We start from the raw sequence: 22706 nt of genomic DNA, 5'->3' as shown, positions 1-22706 counted from the left end.
CTCCCCTGTGTGAGTTCGCTGATGTGTTCTAAGGGCTCCACGACAACTGAAGCTCTTTTCACAATCAATGCAATTAAATGGTTTCTCCCCCGTGTGAGTTCGTTGATGTGTTCTAAGGGCTCCACTACGACTAAAGCTCTTTCCACATTCAATACATTTAAAGGGTTTCTCCCCTGTGTGAGTTTGTTGATGTGTTCTGAGGGCTCCTCTATCACTGAAGCTCTTTTCACAATCAATGCATTCAAATGGTTTCTCCCCTGTGTGAGTTCGTTGATGTATTCTAAGGTTTCCACTTTGACTGAAGCTCTTTCCACACTCCATACATTCAAACGGTTTCACCCCCGTGTGAGTTCGTTGATGTGTTCTAAGGACTCCACTACGACTGAAACTCTTTCCACATTCAATACATTTAAATGGTTTCTCCCCTGTGTGAGTTTGTTGATGTATTCTAAGGTGTCCACTTTGACTGAAGCTCTTTCCACATTCAATGCATTTAAATGGTTTCTCCCCTGTGTGAGTTCGTTGATGTATTCTAAGGACTCCGTTTTGACTGAAGCTCTTTCCACATTCAATACATTTAAATGGTTTCTCCCCCGTGTGAGTTCGTTGATGTATTCTAAGTTTACCACTTTGAGTGAAGCTCTTTCCGCACTCCATGCATTCAAACGGTTTCTCCCCCGTGTTAATTCGTCGGTGTATCCTCATTCTTCCACAGTGACTAAAGCACATTCCACATTCCCTGCATTTAAATGGCTTCTCTGCTCTTCCCACTGATTTCACAGACCTCTTCGTAGAATTCTGACCATCATCTTCCTCCCCTGTTTGGGGCAGAGAGAGAATCCTGTTAGACTTTTAGGAAAGACAAGAAAGGAACTGAACACACGTCAATCCCCATGTGCACCTTCTCCATATTCCAAATTTTTAGGAATGCAGATGAGATAATGGCAAGAGAAACCCATGATCACTCCATTCACACTTAAGAAAGCACCATCATTTTATAGTAGATATCTACGGTGGAACTGGCTTATAAGACACATTTCTGTCTTTTTCTTTTTCAAGTGAGGAAATGATCACAGGCTCCAATAGCAGTCTCTCCTATGAGTAAGAAGTAAAACCGAAGTGTTCTTATGCCACATGTAAGTGTAAAATTATTGCAATATATTAGAACCTAATAACAGCCTGCTGCATCGGGCAAAGACCCACCTAGTCCAGCATCCTGTTCTCACAGTGGCCAAGCAGAAGCCTGTGGGAAACCAGCAAGCAACATTTCAGCTCAAGAGCCCTCTGCCCTCCTGTGCTTTCCAGAAAATAGTATTAAGAAGCATTATTGCCTAGGACTACGAGGGCAGAGCACAGAAATCAGCTTAATCCCTTTTTTCAAGATATCCAAGTTGCTGGTCGTCACGGTCTCTTGTAGGGTGGAAGTCCATAGATTAACTATGCTTCTGTTTATTCATCTTCTGCAGCCCATAAAGGCTCATAAATGTATTATGGCTTAAGCTTTTGTGAGCTACAGTCTGACATTGTGGAATCTTGACTAGGAAAGCTGGTGCCACTATAAACCCGTGAGTCTTTTTGTCGGGTTTTTGTACTTATTTTGAACTTAAGTCTTAATCTGCAAAGGACTGCTTTGAATACATGGGTGGCCCTTGAATGGAGAAGAAGAAAGCACCTTGCTTGCATCTGGATCCCCTGGGAGAGGCGGTGGATCCAGGGATTGTGAATGAACAAGACCTCTGCCTTCCGTGCGGTGGGAGTGGGTGGGTTAAAAGTGGGGGAGAGACCTCCCCCTCCTGTCTTTTTGGGAAATAGGGAGTTTTTGCCGTGAGTAAACAACTTAGATGGCAAGTTCTCAAGAGAAGCACTTTGGAGCCCTGCTTGCTCATGCTATCTGTGTGTGCATGTGTGTCTTTGGACCTAGAAGACAACATACACTAGTGGTCAAAATTGTGGAAACCTTGGAGAAGGTGTTTTTCTGGGGTTTGATGGCTCATAATACCTCCCTTTTTGGGAGTAATACAATAAAATTATATATCAATGGAAAGATACAGTGGTACCTTGGGTTACAGACGCTTCAGGTTACAGACTCCGCTAACCCAGAAATAGTACCTCGGGTTAAGAACTTTGCTTCAGGATGAGAACAGAAATCGTGCCCCGGCAGCGCGGCGGCAGCAGGAGGCCCCATTAGCTAAAGTGGTGCTTCAGGTTAAGAACAGTTTCAGGTTAAGAAAGGACCACTGTAATTTAAAGTACCACTGTAATTTAAAGTAGAATGTAATACAACTTTTAGGAAGAATTACGACATAAATAAGCAGGACATTTGTCAGTGTGTTATGTGATTGCTATCAAGTTGGTTGGGGTTTTTTCCCCCTTTCATTTCGTGAACTTGCAAAACGTAATAAAATTAAACAAATGGCACAAAGAGTTGACTTGGTGATTATGGGCTTCCGGTCTGGATGGTGGAGCAAATGGCGTCACCTGGGGGTTCGTCCGAGTTAAGACGGAGCCTTTAGGGGGATTTCAGGTGACCGAGGGGAAGTTTTAGGGCTAAAAAAGAAAAGCCCTCACAAAACTCTGCAGAAGAGTGGGGCTCCAACGGGGTCCAGCTGAGCCCCAGGTCTTCCGTCAAACCGGCTCCCGCAACTGCATCAGCAGCGGGTCGGGGAGGGGAAGACGGTCGAGGTGGGCTGTCGGCTCCAACGCACACATGAATATCCAAAGCCTAAAAGCCGCCCTCTGAAGTGACAGATTTTTTGTTATAAGTTAAAATAAAAAGAAGCTTTTGGAGAGGAATTAAAAATATTTGGACTTAAATTTGAACTTCAAAGCGTGAAGTATTAAAAATGGAAGCCGTGCTTCCGCTATTCAGGGGAGAACCCTGCAGAGACGTTTTGTGAATAAGATGAAATGAGATGAAAGCCCCCAAAAGTCTACATTACAGCCTCTGAGTGAAAGCAAATGTATTTTTAACCCTAAAATTTCTGCTTTGCTGAAAGAACAGGATTTGTAAATAGTTGCCTCTCAGTTTTGACAAGCTCTGCAATTTGAATATCCAACACCTTGGAAATTTTTGAGACATCCAACAAAGTCTGGCAGGATTAGACCCTGTGTAGCTGGAGGGGTAATAAAAAAGGAAAGTGGCCAACATATAGAGATTTGTTAATAGAAGAGGAGAAAGGTTTGAAATTTAAAAGTTATGAAAACTTGAAAGGTACTTTACAAAGTTGGTTGCGTCACAGACAAATTAATGAGCAATTTAAAGAAGATAATAAAAGGGGGTTCAGCTATACTATCTCAAACTTTCAAAAGGAAATTGTGGAGGGAAATACCAAATTATTGAAGAAAGCATATAACATTTTGCTATATGGAGAGACGTTAGATGAGAAGGTAAAATCGGCCCAAATAAAATGGGCTCCGGATGTTGGGCTTAATATACAGTTGGAGGAATGGGAAAGTTTATGAAAACAAATGTAAAGTTTACAGATTGTATATCATTAAGAGAAAATTACAGTGGTACCTTGGGTTAAGTACTTAATTCATTCCAGCGGTCCGTTCTTAACCTGAAACTGTTCTTAACCTGAAGCACCACTTCAGCTAATGGGGCCTCCTGCTGCTGTGCCGCCGGAGCACAATTTCTGTTCTCATCCTGAAGCAAAGTTCTCAACCTAAGGTACTATTTCTGGGTTAGCAGAGTCTGTAACCTGAAGCGTCTGTAACCTGAGGTACCACTGTGTTTGAAAATGATATATAGATGGTATATCACACTGGAAAAACTGCAAAAATGTATAAAACAGGATCCAAGATATGTTGGAGATGTAAAGAGAAAGATGGTACTTTAAAGAATACTGGGAAATGATATATAATGAACTGAAAAAATGTTGAAAGAACCCTTTGTTTAAAAACCAGAATCTTTCCTGCTTCTAATTTTAGATCATGATACATGAGAGGGAAATTGGACATAGTTTATGTATGCGACAACAGCAACAAGAATTTTATTAGCACAAGTATGGAAAACAGAAAACGCCAACAAAGGAAGCAGTGCAAGCCAAGCTTATGGACTATGCGGAACTGACAGAGAGAATACATGAGAGAGACAACATTGATTTCAAAAAAGAGTGGGAACCATTTATAAACTATAGAAAAAGACAGTATAAAGATATGGACTCATTGGCAGGTTTTGACAACTATATAAGAAGCAAAATCAGCAGAGTATAGAATTTGTTTAATAAATCAATACGGAAATATGGGGGAAGCCAAAGAGGAGGGAGGGGAGAGATACGGATATAGAAATTGTTCAATTAAGATTTGTGGAAATTTGTTGTTATAATTTGAAAATTCAATAAAAATAAAAAAATTTAAAATGTGTTGTGCGATTGCTATCAAGTTGGTTGAGGTTTTTTTCATTTAGTGAGCTTGTAAAACGTAATAAAATTAAATAAATGGCACAAAGAGTTGACTGGTCACCTAGAAAGGGATGTAAAATAGTACTATTAAGTGAACAAGGCTACCGTTATGAAGATATTAGAAGAAAAATTGGCAGAAACTTAACCAAAGGGGGCATTTCTAAATTTTGGAAGAGGTATAAGGAGACGCAGTCACTACAAAATCAGACTGGGCTAAACCCATGTTAACTGGACAGGCCATAGATTGTTTAATGAGCCCAATGCCTGGGAGAAGAGGAATGCTTTTGCCTGGTGTCTAAAGAGAAGGAAGGTGGGACACTGAGGTTCACTTCCGAGGGTCTTCTGCCTGTTCCCTCCCTGCAAGAAGCGAGGTTACAGGGAACCAGGCAGAGGGCCTTCTCGGTGGTGGCGCCCTCCCTGTGGAATGCCCTCCCTCCCAATTTCAAATAAACAACTATCTGACTTTTAGAAGACATCTGGAGGCAGCCCTGTACTGGGAAGTTTTTAACGTTTGATCTTTTATTATGGTTTATCTAAGTTGTAAGCCACACTGGAAACCCAGCCAGAGGGGCAGGTATTATTATTATTATTATTATTATTATTATTATTATTATTATTAACCTGCCCATCAATGCCCAAGCCTCTTCCCTTCCCCGCCTCCTTCCAGGCAAATCCCTTTGCACCAGATCCGGGCAGGAAGAAGCTTCTCTCTTTCCACAACGGGAACCCCCCCTCCCCCCCTTCAAGGCCCCATTAAGAGAAACAGCTCCCTTTCCTCCCTTCTCTTCTTCTCCCCGTCCCGGGGCTTCTCATCGTGGACCCCCACCCCTTGCCAAGCCCCTTCCCTCCTTCCCCGCCGCTGGCTTTGCACTCACCCAAAATCCTGACGCGGCAGCAGCTGCAGCGACCCTGGGCAGCGGGGGCAGGAATAGGAGCCCCCGCCTGGGAGGCACCCCGCTTAATTAGGAGGCTTAATTAGGACGAAGCAGACCCCTTCCCTCCCTCCTTTGCAAGCCCCGATTTTATCTCCGCTGATGAAGCCGGAAGTCAGGTGACTCTGGCGAGGAAGGAGAAGTTTCTCCCCCCCGCCCCAGCCTCTTTCCTTTCCTCTGATAACTGGGGGAAGGAGCAGGACCAGCCAATGGGGAGACGAGGGAGGGAAGCTGGGCTTCCAGTATAGGGAACATCAGCTACTTTGGACCCCGCCCTCCTGCAAGAACGTATTGTAATCAATAAACTCTTCACTGCCTCACCCGTTTGGTTCAGATTGTATTTCAAGGAGGGATCAAGGGTCTCATGACCCACTCTTACAATATAGGAAGCAGCTCACAGCAAAAAAAGCCTAATGACTCTTCTGGGTAAATGAATAAATTATTTTAATAAATATCTAAATGGAGAGCATATTTTACATTCTCATGTTCATGCAAACATGGTTCCACTCCAACCTCACTTAGTCCCCACTTCCACCTCAGCAAAGTGTTCTTTATACAGAAATCTCCTGAAAAGAAGTCTCTCTATTTACATTATAGGGAGGGACCACTCTCTGACTGGCTTATTGCACCTTCATAACACCCTGTGTCTTTTGCAGTGTCCTGTATTCTCCTCACAGACACACAGAAACAGGGAACAGTGACATGCAGCAGCAGCAGCAGCAGCAAGACAGACACGCTGTCAAAGAATACCTCCCATTCGACCACTCCCATGAATCTTTGGGGGGGGGACCATGTACTTTAGATGCCTGCTAAATGTACGCTACGGATGTGAAAGCAATATTCTTCACAGGAAATACTGAAAAAAAGTGGAAGGCAGTTTTAATTTGTAAGGAGAGAGGGGAAGTTCTTTGCTTTGCTTTCAATCGTGACAAATAAAGAGATAAATTTAAAAAGCAACCCCTATTTTCAGTGCTTTCTTTTTAAAGCAAATATGGTGCCGGTAATCACCATGAAATTGTTACAGTAAGTGTAATACTTTGAACAGTTTGGGGAAAAGAGGTTCTGGTACTGCGTAACCTTGAGTACCCCGGAAAAAAGACCCCTTTTTCTTTTTTTTTAAAAAGCACCATAATTGCATGGGGGGGATTGGGGGGGAAGACAATCAACACTGCCAGTAGTACCTGTATGCCACCATATACACAAGAACTCTGTAGCAATGAATCCACTAGCAAATGGGAGGGGGGTGATGGGTGATAAACAAATCTAAACAGCATCTCGAGTGCTGAGATCCCATCAAAGGGAAGGGAAATGTGCACATGCCCTACAGCTGTGATAACATCTCTCTGAACGTCTTTATTTTTTCATACTATATCCATAGTTCCCTCAACCATTCCTTAACTCCAACTCCCATTAGCCCCTACTGGCGTGGCCAATGGCCAGGAATGACAGAAGTCATAGCCTAGCATAGTTCAGTGGGATGTGGGCAGGCCTTAGGTTTGCATGCTCTTGCGCAACTGTCAATTTGGAAGCTTCCACTGTTTTTCAGACCAAGGGCCAGATTCCCTCCTAGATCGCCTTCCAGGGGCCACATGCCAGGGCTGGGCAGGGTGAGAGAGGCAAAGGTGGGTCAAACAAGGAGCGCAACTTTTGCCTTTCTACAGGAAGTTATATCTGATACACAAACACACACACACAACTATCTGCCCTCTACTATCTATCCCTCTACTAAAGAGGGAGGAGGCATTGTCAAGAGTTGAAAGGTACATCCCGGCTGGCTAAGGGGCGAAGCAGAGCCATGGATTCAGAGCAGTGAATTCAGAGGACCACAGACCACATGTGCATTTGGCCCCCCCGGGTCTGAAGTTCTCCACCCTTGGCACATTAACACCATGTGCAAACCAGGTAAGTGTAAAGAGTGCCGTTTCAACCCAACCGTGGTGTCTATTTTATACAGGAATCAGTTGCGGCAGCAGACATGCAGCCTCACACCTCTAGACCTGGCTTGGCATCAGAGATGAGGTTGGCAACCAAGATTTAGAAAGCTGAGGCATCTCTGTCCTTCAAGGGCACTATACCACTTTAAACAGTCATGGCTTCCCCCAAAGAATTCTGGGAGCTGTAGTTCGTTAAGGTTGCTTGGAGCTGTTGGGTAGAGTTGCTGCATTTTGAAGAGCAAATAAAGACGGTGCTTATGATGACTCTCTTTTTTAATACCTCTACTATATGTAGGCTATCAAAGCTGTGATGTATTGTTGGGGGACGGGCAGGAGAAGAGAAGAGGACAGCAAGTCTTCAACCACCAGTTATGTCTATATCTCATCCAGAAAGTATAGCCAGAGAGATCTTAGCAAATTTATCCACTGGGACAGAAATTTTACCCCTCAAAAAAAGAGGACACATAGCAACCCTTAAAACCCTTATTTCTCTCAAAGAGTTACAATTCCCCAAGTTCTCTCTACGTATGATATCTCTGGGAGATCTGTCGCTCGCGGCGATCAAACCTGCAACCTGCGCACTATCGGCACCACACTCTAACTAACTGAGCTATCCAGAGAACACCAGCTTGTGGAAGGATTGTTTTAAGATGATGAGAGAGAGAAGGAGAGAGAACAAATTGTCTCTGGGATCCGTTTCTGGGCTACTATCTGAGCTCCTCTGCCAGCCCCCTGCTGGATGCACTAGGCCTCACCTTGAGCAAACCTCTTTTTGCAGATGCTGATCCTCATCTTCAATGGGAAGCTGCCCTGAGGGATCCCAAGATTCTGCGGCCACTAATGGTGGACGTGGGCTTAATTGTCCTCTTCATCCTGCAGGACAGTGTCATGGCTGCTCAGCAAGTCAAACACTGGACCAGAAGTTGTTACAGAGATCTTTCTATGTCTTCTGCACAGCGCTGACTCTCCAGGTAGAGGTATCAGTTTGGGGCACCAAAATGGGGGGAGAGCGGACTTCCGGAGGCGGCGCCAACGGCAATGGCGGTCTCCTTCTGAGTAGGAGGGAGAAGCCCTGCAGAAAGTGGGTCTGTCCGCTACGGCGAAGCGGAGACCCGGCTGGAAATCGCAGGCAGAAGGAGCCTGCGAGCGTGGGACTCGGCGGGCACCCTCAGCGCCCCCCGATTTAGCGAGGGAGCCCTGTAAGGGGTTCCAGAGCGCAATGGGAGCGGCGCGGTGCTGTGAGTCGACTGCTGCTTCTGTGGGGTGAAGCCGCGTAGCTGTTGCCGGAGAGCGCTGACCTTTTTCCTGTGAAAATTTGGCTGCTAAACGACTACCCGTGAGTAGGTGAACTTAAAAGATTGGACTTGAAGGGGGGGGGGAAAGCGTCAATTTGGCACTGAAGCGGAAAGGTGTAAACAGGAAGTCTGCCTTTCCGTTTTGTAATAGATCAAAGCAAAGACGTTTTATGCTAGTACTTTGAAAGCGGAGCTGCTAAAGTTTTAAATCCAAGCATTAAAGTTAAAGAACTCCCCCCCCCAGACTAGGAGAGGGGGGGAAGCAAGGAAAGTGACTTTATTTCTTCTGGGAAAATTAAAAAAAAATTTTTTTTGGAATCCCTGGGAACGGACTGCCAGGCTTATGAGAACTGTTACATTGAAACTTGCACTACCTATGGACATTGTAATCTTTAAGGTTTAACCCTGCAAGGAGATACATTTTGAGAGTCTTCTTTGGACTGGAAATTGTTGCATGTTTTTATTGAAGGGGACATGGAAAGTTAGAAAAGACTTTGTTACTGTGAATTCTATGGCTGATACAGTGTCCCCCTAGAGGACTATTGAAGTGTGCATCCAGCTGGGGGAATTTTCCATTGCTGACATTAGGGAATTTCCACAGTAAGGCCTGACCGTGGGACTGACCTTGACTGAAGATAAAAGGGGATGACTGATCAAAGAGCAACAAGATCCAAGGGCAGAGCACAACAGTCTAGTACAGTCTCCCAGCAACGTAGAGCATCTGTACCCGGCCTCCCTGTGACTCAGGAGGAAGATTCGGGGCAAGCTGAGACAAAAGGAATGGCCTCAGAAGGGGAATTTACATCAGTACTGAATAAAATTTTTGAGAAATTGGAAGGCCTAAGCAAACAGGTTTCAGACCAATCAACCAAAATTGAAGGGAACACAGCCAGCATTAATTCAAACACAAAAGTTATTGAAAAACTGTTGGAGGAATCTGCGTCCACTAGAAAAATAGCTGAGGAAGCAAAAGAAAAAGTTGTGGCTGTGAAGGAAGAAATTAAACCTATGCGCAAACAGATTGGGGATCATCAGGCTTTATTGTCTATGATCGAATTGAAGGAGAAACAGACAAACCTGAGGATCAGAGCTGTGCCGGAACTTGAAAAGGACAATCTGAGTGACTATCTTACACAGGAATTTGGGAAATTTTGGAATTTGGAGCTGGAAAAAGATTTTAAGATAGTGAGCGCCTTCAGACTTGGAAGAGGGGGGAGGAAAAACAGGGTGAGAGACTGTTTGGTGACCCTCCGTACGAAGGAAGAGAGGGATAAAATATTGAGTGCACACTTTCAGAAGACCTTAGAGATCAACGATTCCAGAGTCGAGATTTTTAAGGATATACCGAAATATCTTTTGGACTTGAGAACCAACTACGGAGACTTGGTGGCTTTACTGAGAAGGAATTGCATTGCCTTTAGATGGGAATTCCCCCAGGGACTATCTTTTACCTTCAAAGGGAAAAAGTTCAAAATTAGATCAGTGGAAGACAAGGAAAAATTTCTGAGAGACTACGAAGAAGACCTACAAAAAGAAGCGACAGAAGAGCTAAGAGCCTTGAGACCAGGAGTTTTAGACATAGCACTACCACCTTTGGGACCTGACAAATCGAAAAAAAAGATACCACCGCAAGAACTAGATGAGCTTTTGGGAGCAGTTGGAGGAAAATAGAATAAATACATCATGTCTCTGCAACTATTAAGCTGGAATATTCACGGTTTTAACTCCCCGGAGAAGAGGAGGAAAGTATTTCATTTATTGAAAAAGGAACAATTGGACTTAATTTGCTTACAGGAAACCCATGTGATTAGGCTCCATAGGAAAGTTCTGATTAATAAAAGATTGGGCCAAGAATTTATTTCATCGGACAAAGTTAAAAAGAGAGTTGTTGTTATTTACGCCAAAGAGAGCCTATCACCGAAATTTGTTTTTAAAGATGAACAAGGAAGATTTGTTGCAATTGAGATTCAATCACAAGGAGAAAAATATTTGATCGTAGGAGTGTATACACCAAATGAGGGGAAGTCTGAATTTTTTAAGAAATTGCATGAGACATTGTTGGACTATATGGACTACAACATCATTATGATGGGAGATATGAATGGAGTGGTATCTACAAACATGGATAAGTCGCAGAGACAGGTGGTAACTAAAGATGGCAGACTACCAAAAACCTTTTTTGAATTGACTGACAATATGGACTTGATTGACATTTGGAGAACCAAGAACCCCATTGGAAGAGAGGGAACATTCTTTTCTGAAGCCAATATGACCTGGACAAGAATTGACCAAATATGGATAACTAGAGGACTGGCACCTAAGACTCGAAAAGTGGAAATTTGCCCAAAAACTTGCTCCGACCATAATGCAGTGAAGATGGAGATGAAATTAACAGCAATCGGTTCCTTCAGATGGAGGATGAATGACACCTTGTTTAGAGATCAAGAGGTGATCAAGAAGGCCCAAAAAACATTGAGAGACTATTTTGAGATAAATTTGAATACTACGGTTGAAAAAAGGATAATCTGGGACGCAAGCAAAGCGGTTATGAGAGGGTTTCTGATTCAACAGAATGCAATAAAGTAGAGAGCTCAAAATGAGAAAAAAGACAAAATTTTGGAAAAAATAAAAGAAGGAGAGAAGAAACTAAGAGCGAAACCAAAATCGCAAGAGATTCTGAGAGAAATTAAGTTATGTCAAGTACAATATATGCAAATGATAAACCAGGAAGTGGAATGGAAAATTAAGCAGATGAGACAAAAGACATTTGAATCGGCTAACAAATGTGGGAAACTGCTAGCTTGGCAGATGAAGAAAAGACAGAAATTAAATACCATCACAAATCTGGATGTAGATGGAAAGAACATACAGAATCCATTGGAAATTAGAAAGTGTTTCCAGAGATATTTTAAACAACTATACACACAAGGGCCACAGAAAGAGACTGATCTAGACCAATTTTTGAGAAAAAATGGACTACAAAAAATCTCTCAAGAAAATAAGACAATGTTGAGCCATAAAATTACAGAACAGGAGGTGGAAGGTGCCATTCAGAATATGCAGTTGGGTAAATCTCCAGGGCCAGATGGTTTAACCTCCAAATACTATAGATCTTTGAAAGATTGGTTAATTCGGCCACTAAAGGAGGTCTGCAATGAGATCCTAGAGGGGAAAAAGGCACCGGAGTCGTGGCAGGAAGCCTATATTACACTTATACCGAAAACTGAGTCTGAAAAGACGCAACTCAAGAACTATCGCCCCATATCCCTGCTTAATGTGGATTACAAAATATTTGCTGATATTTTGGCTAACAGGTTAAAAAAAGTATTAGTGGAAGAGATTCATAAGGATCAAGCTGACTTTCTCCCAGGTAGACACTTGTCTGACAATACGAGGAATATAATTAACATTTTGGAGAAGCTGCAAGTGAACATAAATACAAAAGCAGTTTTAATTTTAATTTTTATAGATGCGGAGAAAGCCTTTGACAACATTTCTTGGAGTTTTATGAAGAAAAATCTTCAGGGGATGGGGGTGGGCCAAGGGTTTGAAAATGGCATAAGTGCAATTTACTCAGAACAAAAGGCTAAATTAATTGTTCACAACGTGGTGACAGAGGAAATTAAGATAGAGAAAGGTACACGACAAGGTTGCCCAATCTCCCCATTGCTTTTTATTTCAGTCCTGGAGGTTTTATTAAATATGATTAGAAGGGACCGTCTGATTAAAGGTATTCAGGTCGGAGCTAAACAATACAAACTGAAGGCTTTTGCAGATGACCTAGTTTTAACGTTACAGGAGCCAGAATCTAGTACGAAAAGAGTATTAGAACTGATTCAAGAATTTGGTCAGGTGGCAGGATTTAAGTTGAACAAGTCAAAAACCAAAGTCCTTGAGGAAAATTTAACACCGATTGAGAAAGAGAGGTTTCAGAAGGAGACAGGTTTAACATTAGTGAAGAAAGTTAAATATTTGGGGGTTAACATGACTGCTAAGAACTTAAACTTATTTAAAGATAATTATGAGAAATGTTGGACAGAAGTGAAAAAAGACTTAGAAATATGGTCAAATTTGAAGCTTTCCTTGTTGGGCCGAATTGCAGCTATAAAGATGAATGTATTGCCAAAAATGTTATTTTTGTTTCAATCTTTGCAAATCTTGGACAAGATGGACTGTTTCAAGAAGTGGCAGAGAGACATTTCTAGATTTGTCTGGCAGGGCAAGAAGCCCAGAATAAAATTTAAAATACTAACCGATGCAAAAGAAAGAGGTGGATTTGCCCTGCCAGACCTTAAACTTTATTATGAATCGGCCGCATTTTGCTGGCTGAAAGAATGGCTGCTTCTTGAGAACACAGACATTTTGGATTTAGAAGGTTTTAACAATGTCTTTGGGTGGCATGCATATTTGTGGTACGACAAGGTTAAAGCACACAAAGCATTCAAAAACCATATTGTCAGGAAAGCATTGTTTAATGTTTGGATAAGATACAAAGACTTATTGGAGAATAAAACCCCAAGGTGGTTGTCACCAATGGAAGCAAAGGCTCTGAAAAAGTCCAATATGGAGGCCAAAAGGCCGAAATATTGGGAAATATTGGAACAAGAAGGAGACAAATTGAAATTGCAGAGTTTTGAGAAATTAAAAGATAAGGTGCGAGATTGGCTTCATTATTATCAAATAAGAGAGGCCTATAATTTGGATAAAATAATTGGCTTCCAGGTGGAAAAATCAAAATTGGAAACTGAATTGTTAGAACCCAAAACTAAAACACTTTCAAGAATGTATAACTTGCTGCTAAAATGGAACACGCAGGATGAAACAGTTAAATCTGCAATGATTAAATGGGCACAAGATGTCGGTCATAACATTATGTTTGCTGACTGGGAACAGTTGTGGACCACAGGTATGAAATTTACGGCATGTAATGCCCTAAGAGAGAATATTATGAAAATGATATACAGGTGGTACATGACACCAGTCAAGCTTGCAAAAATATATCATTTGCCCGATAATAAATGTTGGAAATGTAAAGAAAATGAAGGTACATTCTTTCACCTTTGGTGGACGTGCCCAAAGATTAAGGCTTTCTGGGAGATGATATATAATGAAATGAAAAAAGTATTTAAATATACCTTCCTGAAGAAGCCAGAGGCCTTTCTCTTGGGCATAGTCGGCCAATTGGTACCAAAGAAGGATAGAGTTTTCTTTATGTACGCAACAACAGCAGCAAGAATACTCATCGCAAAGTACTGGAAGACACAAGAGCTACCCACCCTGGAAGAGTGGCAGATGAAGATGATGGACTATATGGAATTGGCGGAAATGACTGGCAGAATCCGAGACCTGGGAGAAGAGGCGGTGGAGGAAGACTGGAAGAAATTTAAAGTATATCTTCAGAAATATTGTAAAATTAATGAATGTTAAATTTATGTTTGGATTGGCAATAAGTGGTAATTAGCAACAAAAGTTAATAAGAATATGTAAAAAACGAACTGATAAATGGACGAAAATATTGAGTTATAATATGCTATGATATAGAGTTAAGATAAATGAAAAAGGGTAAGAATTTGCTGAATTGATTATGTAAATGGGAATACAAAAGGGGGAGGTGTGAGGAGGTCAAGGAAACAAGCAAATGAACTTAAAGATATCAAAAAATGGATTTGTTCTTTAATTTTTTCCTACCTATTTGTTTTTTGTATTTTGTATTTTTTTTTCTTGTTTGTTTTTCTATGAATTTTTGTATTTTTTTTGTATTCTTTTTTCCTTTTTTTTATTTTTCTCTGTGGTTTTTCATTCTGTAAATCTCTGTGTTTTGTAAAATCCGAATAAATATCTTTAAAAAAAAACAAAATGGGGGGAGAGCACTGAAGAGGAGGAAGAAGTCCCACAGGCAAGGTAACAGAGCAACTCAGAGTGAATTCTTGCCCAAGTCAGAAAAGCTAAGCTTGGAATGCAGAATCAATCTTCCTGGCATGATGCTGTTCGGATTTCATACTCTGCACTTTCATGGAAGTGATATTTCCAAAGCAAATCCCCCAGTTTCAGCGTTAAGTCTTTGCTCCTTGGTACAGTTTATTTTGAGCACAGAGCTCCCAAACTCACATCGTTAACTCAGCATAGCCTTCATTATGTTGTGAAGCAAAACGTATCATTGCAATGATGAGGACTAGAATCTTGCACAATTTAAAAACAACAACCCAGTGCGGATATGATTTGTATGATTTGGCTAATGCCTGCAGGTCCAGCGGATTTTCTACAATGTGATCGCAGTTTTGGAGTCCCAAAATGCAGCCACATTAGACGTGTGCCTGCAGGAGAATCTACTTCTATCTAATGCGCCTTTTCCTTCCCACCTAGCTGCTGATGAGGTACTGGCAGCCTGTGCAGGATGCTCCTGTGCTCTGGAATACGAGCAGGGAGCCGTGGGTCACTTGGGTCCCTCTCATCTGCTTCATCCTCCACTTCATTGCTTGGCTGGTCATCTTTAGCATCCTCCTCATCTTTGACTACGCAGAGCTGATGGGGGTCAAACAGGTACCGCGCAGCTTCCCTTTTCCCATCTAGAGAGGCCACCGTCCGGTATTTGGTGGCTGAGCTCAGCGAGGCTGAATGACCCAACCAATGAGGGTGATAGAAGATATTTCCTCCTGCTGTAAAATATTTCTAAAAAGAGAGGTCCCAGGGTTGAAGCAAATTTGGAAGCCATGACCTCTCTCTTGGAAGCTCTTAATGTGCTCTGGCTTTACAGTGATAGCAGTTAGGGGGGTGCATTGGATTTGGATGAATTCTGAGGGATTTTTAATAATAATAATAACGATATTTATTTGATTTTAAAACTATAAGATCATAACAATACATAGAACATCCACATTTGGAGATTCCTCATAATCTCTGGACTTCCCACCTTCCCCTCCGTGGGTCCTATTATTAAACCTTTTCTACTGCACCTTTTTCAATAGTCCCTATTTTATATAAGTCCATTATCTCCACAGTACCTGCTATATTACGAGTGTTATTGCAATCCTGCTAGTGTTTTCGTCTGTTTAAAGTGGTCTCCAAGATAAATTATAAACTTTCCCCATCTAACAAAGGATGGGGGAAATTTATAATTTATCTTGGAGACCACTTTAACAAAGTTCTGGTCTTCTTGGTTTCTGAAATTTCCCGTCAGTTTTGCCATTTCGGCATAGTCCCAACAGTTTAATCTGTTATTCCTCCTTGGTAGGGACTTTATCTTCTTTCCATCTCTAGAATTCTGAGGGATTTTTGGCCAAGGCAGTGACCGCAGAAGCAATTAAATGTTTTCTCAGCAGTCCAGATAACAAAACATAAACAGACCTCACATTCCCCCTTTGTGAACATATAGATGCCCAATGTGTACGCAGGTCTAAAATGGTGTCGTTTCCTCAAAAGATTTGTGTGTCTGCAATGGAAACGGGTGTTTCTTTCGTTCCATAGGTTTACTACCACTACCTGGGCATGGGGGACCCTTTGGCTGTGAAGTCCATGCGTGCTGTCCACCTCTTCTCCTACCTTTGCCACCCTGTGTACTGGAGGTTTCTCCTCATCCTGTGGGCCGTTCCCTGCCTCTCCCTTGAACGCCTGCTCCTCGTGTTGCTCTTCACGGTCTACATCACCTGCGCCCACAACCTCAACCAGCAGGACTACCTCTACCTGCAAGCTCAGCTGGACAAGAATGGCCCCTCCGTCCTTAAGAACTGAACTGGTGTGGAGTGGGCTGTGAGGTTTTTTTGCTTTTTGCAAATATACCTCTTCAGCACAGTGTCTTCCAAATACATTTCTGTTCCAAGCAAGCCATCAGAATTCATTGCCCATCCTCTTGCTTCTGTCGCGTCAATTCAGTTCCAAAGCATTCTGAATTCCAAGGCCTACCTGGGTTGAAGAAGACAAGGCCTTGAGAAAGATTCTGGTCACCCTGGCCGTCCAGCAGTGGACCACCTGCCTCTCAAACCCAAATATATCTCCATGCGGTGGGTGACTTTTAACTCGCCCCGCCCATCAGAATTAATGACAAAAAATATAATTTATGTGATCTTTGAATCAAGTACATTTACAGGCAAAAGCGGGCTGGGGGGGGCAGGGGTTGATTCTAGGATTATGTCTCCAGGCTCTACCTAGCAATGGTTGATCTTTGCCTTCATTTGTAACTCAATGCCTTGAACATCCACTAGCATTTCTTTTTAAATGCTGATAATGCTTTTATTGTAGCTTTTTTATTATTATTTCTGTACCCCCTTGCTAACCAAGTATTTTTATACATATGAAAAGCAAATCTTGGATTGAGAAGATAATGCTTTGTAAAGTAAAAAAACGGGTGAGTGTTTTTAAAAAAAGTTTGGTTTGTCTCTGTTCTGAAATTTGGTTTTAATGTAAAGTGTTTCAATATATTTGGGTTTGTTTATAAAGCAGAAGTGACCAGCTGCTCCCAGAAGCTAAAAATGAGCTCTGTATCAACAAAAGTTTTACCTATACAGTGGTTACACACTCCGCTTACCCAGAAATAGTACCTCGGGTTAAGAACTTTGCTTCAGGATGAGAACAGAAATCGTGCTCTGGCAGCGTGGCAGCAGCAGGAGGCCCCATTAGCTAATGTGGTGCTTCAGGTTAAGAACAGTTTCAGGTTAAGAATGGACCTCTGGAACAAATTAAGTACTTAACCTGAGGTACCACTGTAATTATTCATGATGACAAGTTGTAAGAATCATGAGATATTCCACCCCTGAGCTTTTGAAATACAACTCCCATCAACCTTGGCCGTACGGGCTGAAGCTTATAAGCATTGTTAGTGGAGTTTGTAACCTGAAGTGTTTGTCACCCGAGGTGTTTTTATCCTAACTTACTACTGTATAGAATATACTGTCAAAGCAATGTAACAGAAAACTAAAATATTACCTTAAAAGATTTCAAAGTAAAACATTACAAAGGAGGTCAACTACAGAATACATATTTAACATAGTAGGGCTGGGTGAGTCTGGGCCCCGCCCCCAAGGCCAGGTGGGAAAGGCCTTGCAGGGAGTGGCCTTCATGCCTCTCAGCCGGGCGATGTTCCTCCGGCCTCATGAGAATCCTCTCTAATGGGACCCAAGTGTGTTTAAGGTTGCAATTAACTTAATCTTCCCTAGATCTGCTTTTAGCAGAAGCATGTGACACTCCCACTGCCCAGCTTCAAAATCAGAGTAGCAACCACATGTATCCTGTAGGTGCGCTTGGCTCTTCCTGTTCGGCATCGCTAAGGGTCTCCTCCCCCCACCCCCTCTCATGAAACAATGGCCTCCTTTTAAGCACCCCAACAGTTATTTACCGCCCCCCCCCATTGCTCTCACGGCATATGTGTGATACACGCGCTTCGCCCTAATGGCTCCTGAAGCATCTTAGGCTACGAGACGAAGGGATGCTCTCCTGCTAAATGCACACTCACTGATTACAGGCGCATACTTGGGAGAAACAAGAACTAGCCTTGGGTGGAAAAAGAAGCATCCCCTCTACTTCTCTTCCCTTCTCCCCTCGCCCCCACCCAAGGGCCAGGCCCATGCTTGCTCCCCTAAACCAAAACCTAACCAGGGACCCAGCTGAGAAGAGCTGCACTGAGGCGCATTCATGGGAGCCTCCCTCTGAATCTTCCCAGGAGCAGGAGGACTGTATAGATTTGGAACAGTGGTTTGCAGAGGAACATAGTTCATCATCATCATCATCATCATCATTTTTATTTATACCCTGCCCTCCCCAGCCAAGGCCGGGCTCCACGTGGCTGACAAGCAATAATAAAAACAAGTTGAATGAATACAACTTAAAAACAAGATTAAAATACAACATTAAAATATTGAAACATTAAGATATTAAAACGCAGCCTCATCACAGGAGAAAAGAAAAGAAAGAGGGGGAGGGAATCAAATTGGCTCCAAGCCAAAGGCCAGGCAGAACAACTCTGTCTTACAGGCCCTGCGGAAAGAAATCAGATCCTGCAGGGCCCTGGTCTTATGAGACAGAGCTTTCCATCAGGCCAGAGCCAGTGTTGAAAAGGCCCTGGCTCTGCTTGAAGCTAATCTAACTTCCTTAAGGCCCAGGACCACTAGGGTGTTGCTATTTATGGACCTTAAGGTCCTCCGTGGGGCATACCGGGAGAGGCGGTCCCGTAGGTACAAGGTGGGTACAAGGGTCCTAGGCTGTGAAGGGCTTTAAAGGTCAAAAGCAGCACCTTAAATCTGACCCTGTGCTCCACCGGGAGCCAGTGCAGCTGGAAAAGCACTGAGTGAATATGCTCTCATGGCAGAGACCCCGTGAGGAGCCTCACTGTAGCATTCTGCACCCGCTGGAGTTTCTGGGACAGCTTCAAGGGCAGCCCCACATAGAGCGAATTACAGTAGTCAAGCCTGGAGGTGACCGTTGCATGGATCACTGTGGCCAGGTTGGGGCGGGAAAGGTAAGGGGCCAACTGCTTGATGCGGCGAAGGTGGAAAAATGTCGCCTTGGCTGTTGCTGTAACCTGCACCTCCATGGAAACTCTTAACGGAAGGCAATGGCACTAATTGGGCCCCCTCAAGAGAAGGGAGTTGGTCCCTCATTCCCATGCCATCCCGACCCAGCCATAGGACCTCTGTCTTCAAAGGATTTAGTGTCAATTGGCTCCCATGAAACCATCCAGCCACAGCTTCCAAGCATCTGGTCAGTGTGTCCGGGGCCAAGTCGGTGTGGCCATCCATCAGCAGATAGAGCTGAGTGTCATCAGCATATTGGTAACAGCCCAGCCCAAAGCTCCGGATAATCTGGGCAAGGGGGTGCATAAAGATGTTAAGAAGCATTGGGGCAAGGATTGCGCCCTGCGGCACTCCACACACCAAGGAATGGCGTGACGACATCTCCCTCCCTAGCGCCACCCTATGTCCCCGACCAGAGATTAAAGAGCACAGCCATTTACGGGCTCTTTCCACATTCCCTACATCTGTGGTTTTCCCCCTGTGTGAGTTAGCTGATGTTTCCTAAGGGGTCTACTTTGACTGAAGTTCTTTCCACACTCCCTACATTTAAACAATTTCCCCCCTATGTGAGATTGTTGATGTATTCTAAAGTTTCCACTTTGACTGAAGCTCTTTCCACATTCAATGCATTTAAACGGTTTCTCCCCCGTGTGAGTACGTTGATGTATTCTAAGGTCTCCACTTTGACTGAAGCTCTTTCCACATTCAATACATTTAAACGGTTTCTCCCCCGTGTGAGTACGTTGATGTATTCTAAGGGTACCACTATGACGGAAGCTCTTTCCGCATTCAATGCATTTAAAGGGTTTCTCCCCCGTGTGAGTACGTTGATGTATTCTAAGCTGTCCATTTTGACTGAAGCTCTTTCCACATTCAATACATTTAAAGGGCTTCTCCCCCGTGTGAATTCGTTGGTGTATTCTAAGGTCTCCACTTTGACTGAAGCTCTTTCCACATTCAATACATTTAAACGGTTTCTCCTCCATGTGAGTACGTTGATGTATTCTAAGGGCACCACTATGACTGAAGCTCTTTCCATATTCAATACATTTAAAAGGTTTCTCCCCCGTGTGAGTTCGTTGATGTATTCTAAGGTCTCCACTTTGACTGAAGCTCTTCCCACATTCAATACATTTAAACGGTTTATCCTCCATGTGAGTACGTTGATGTATTTTAAGGGCTCCACTAGAACTCAAGCTCTTTCCACATTCAATACATGTAAATGGTTTCTCCCCAGTGTGAGTTCGTTGATGTCTTCTAAATGTACCACTTTTACTGAAGCTCTTTCCACATTCAATACATTTAAATGGTTTCTCCCCTGTGTGAGTTCGTTGATGTATTCTTAGGTTTCCACTATCACTGAAGCTCTTTCCACATTCAATGCATTTATATGGTTTCTCCCCCGTGTGAATTCGTTGATGTATTCTAAGGACTCCACTACGACTGAAGCTCTTTCCACATTCAATGCATTTAAATGGTTTCTCCCCAGTGTGAGTACGTTGATGTATTCTAAGTGTTGCACTTTCACGGAAGTTCTTTCCGCACTCTATGCATTCAAATGGTTTCTCCCCTGTGTGAGTTCGTTGATGTATTCTAAGGTTTCCACTTTGACTGAAGCTCTTTCCGCACTCCATGCATTCAAACGGTTTCTCCCCCGTGTTAGTTCGTTGGTGTACCCTCATTTTTCCAGTGACTAAAGCACATTCCACATTCCCTGCATTTAAATTGTTTCTTTCTTCTTCCCAATGAATTCAGAGATGGCTCCGTAGAGTCCTGACCACCTTCCTCACCTGTTTGGGAGTGTGTGGGGGGGAGAGAGAATCCTGTTAGACTTTCAAGAAAAACAAGAAAGGAACACACGTCAGTCCCCATGTGACCTTCTCTTATTTGAACACCCTCTCCATTCTCCACTGTCCTCTTCATGTTTCAAATTTTTAGGAATGCAGATGAGATAATGGCAAGAGCAACCCATGATCACTCCTTTGAGTAAGAAGTGAAACTGAAGTGTCATTATGCCACATGTAAGTGTAAATATATATATATCATATGTTATATATTATATTATTATACATGTTTGTTAGAATCTAAGAAGAGCCTGCTGGATTGGGTAAAGGCCCACCCAGTCCAGCACCCTGTTCTCACAGTGGCCAAGCAGATGCCTGGGGGAAACCAGCAAGCAAGATTTCAGCCCAAGAGCCCTCTGCCCTCCTGTGCTTTCCAGAAACTAGTATTAAGAAGCATTATTGCCTAGGACCACAAGGGCAGAGCACAGACACCAGCCTAATCCTTTTTTTCAAGATATCCAACTTGCTGGCCGACACTGTTTCCAGTAGTCCATAGATTAACTATGCTTCATCTTTTGCAGTCCTTAAAGGCTCATAAATGTATTATGGTCTAAGATATTATGCGCTGCAGTCTTACAAATTGGACTCTTGACTAGGAAAGTGGGGCCACTATAAACCTTTGAGTCTTTTTGTTGTTTTTGTGCACTTATTTTGAAATTTGTACCAAGGTTGTACCACTGTATCTCCATGTAAGCTTATGGAGGGACAGAATTACAGGGGCGCTGTCTGTAAGTTTACACAATTTGCTTATAATACTGGCCACCCTCGGTCTTCATATGCCCACTCTCACACACAACCCCAGTCTGTAAAATTGGCAAGTTTACACAATTTGCTTATAGTACTGGCCCAATCCTATGTGTAGAGCCTTCAGCCACAGGAATTGTGTATCATGATAACGGGTCCTTTCTCCCGACAGCACACCAAACTAGGTAGGTGCATGCATCTACTGTATTTTGATGCGAGTGGAATGTATCACTCTGACCCAGTCTTTAAAAAAATAAAAGTAGTGGCAGAAAGATATTTCTAGATTTGTCTGTCAAGGCAAGAAGCCCAGAATAAGATTTAAGATATTAACTGATGCAAAGGAAAGGGGTGGATTTGCCCTGCCAGACTTTAAACTTTATTATGAATCAGCAGCGTTCTGCTGGCTGAAAGACTGGCTGCTTCTTGAGAACACAGACATTTTGGATTTAGAAGGTTTTAACAACGTTTTTTGGGTGGCATGCATATCTGTGGTATGACAAGGTTAAAGTACATAAAGCATTTAAAAACCATATTGTCAGGAAAGCATTGTTTAATGTTTGGATTAGATATAAGGACTTATTGGAGAATAAAACCCCAAGGTGGTTGTCACCAATGGAAGCAAAAGCTCAGAAAAAGCTCAATATGGAGGCCAAATGGCCGAAATACTGGGAAATTTTGGAACAAGAAGGAGATAGACTGAAACTGCAGAGTTTTGAGAAATTAAAAGATAAAGTGCGAGATTGGCTTCATTATTATCAGATAATGGAGGCTTATAATTTAGATAAGAAAGTCGGCGTCCAGGTGGAAAAATCTAAATTGGAAACAGAACTGTTAGAATCCAAAACTAAGATTTTGTCAAAAATGTATAACTTGCTGTTGAAATGGAACACTCAGGATGAGACGGTCAAATCTGCTATGATTAAATGGGCACAAGATGTTGGACATAACATTATGTTCGCTGACTGGGAACAGTTGTGGACCACCGGTATGAAATTTACGGCATGTAATGCCTTAAGAGAAAATATTATGAAAATGATATACAGGTGGTACAT

The 22706-nt window shown here is 42.7% G+C and overlaps 3 protein-coding genes across 5 annotated transcripts in view; all 3 read right to left on the bottom strand.

Moving 5' to 3' along the window:
- LOC128408627 (zinc finger protein 208-like) overlaps positions 1-22706 on the bottom strand; it is a 75739-nt gene that overhangs the window by 2192 nt on the left and 50841 nt on the right. The gene's annotated exons all lie outside the window — the stretch shown is intronic.
- LOC128408629 (oocyte zinc finger protein XlCOF6-like) overlaps positions 1-22706 on the bottom strand; it is a 109811-nt gene that overhangs the window by 70263 nt on the left and 16842 nt on the right. The window lies entirely within an intron of this gene.
- The window catches only part of LOC128408632 (zinc finger protein 709-like), a 60909-nt gene that overhangs the window by 26577 nt on the left and 11626 nt on the right, over positions 1-22706 (bottom strand). The window contains exon 2 of one of the 3 annotated variants that reach the window (XM_053378601.1): positions 5279-5345. The exons of 1 other annotated variant lie outside the window; for it this stretch is intronic. The gene's annotated coding sequence lies outside the window, so the exon portion shown is untranslated. Of the gene's footprint in view, positions 1-5278; positions 5346-16645; positions 17058-22706 lie in introns of those variants that run through there. One more of the 3 variants, XM_053378600.1, reaches the window with a different exon arrangement.

Source organism: Podarcis raffonei, chromosome 2 (genome assembly GCF_027172205.1).
Source record: "Podarcis raffonei isolate rPodRaf1 chromosome 2, rPodRaf1.pri, whole genome shotgun sequence".
In the NCBI taxonomy this organism is placed as follows: Eukaryota; Metazoa; Chordata; class Lepidosauria; order Squamata; family Lacertidae; genus Podarcis; species Podarcis raffonei.
Note: the sequence above shows the minus strand (reverse complement) of the source record. Positions and strands in the feature narration are given on the sequence as shown.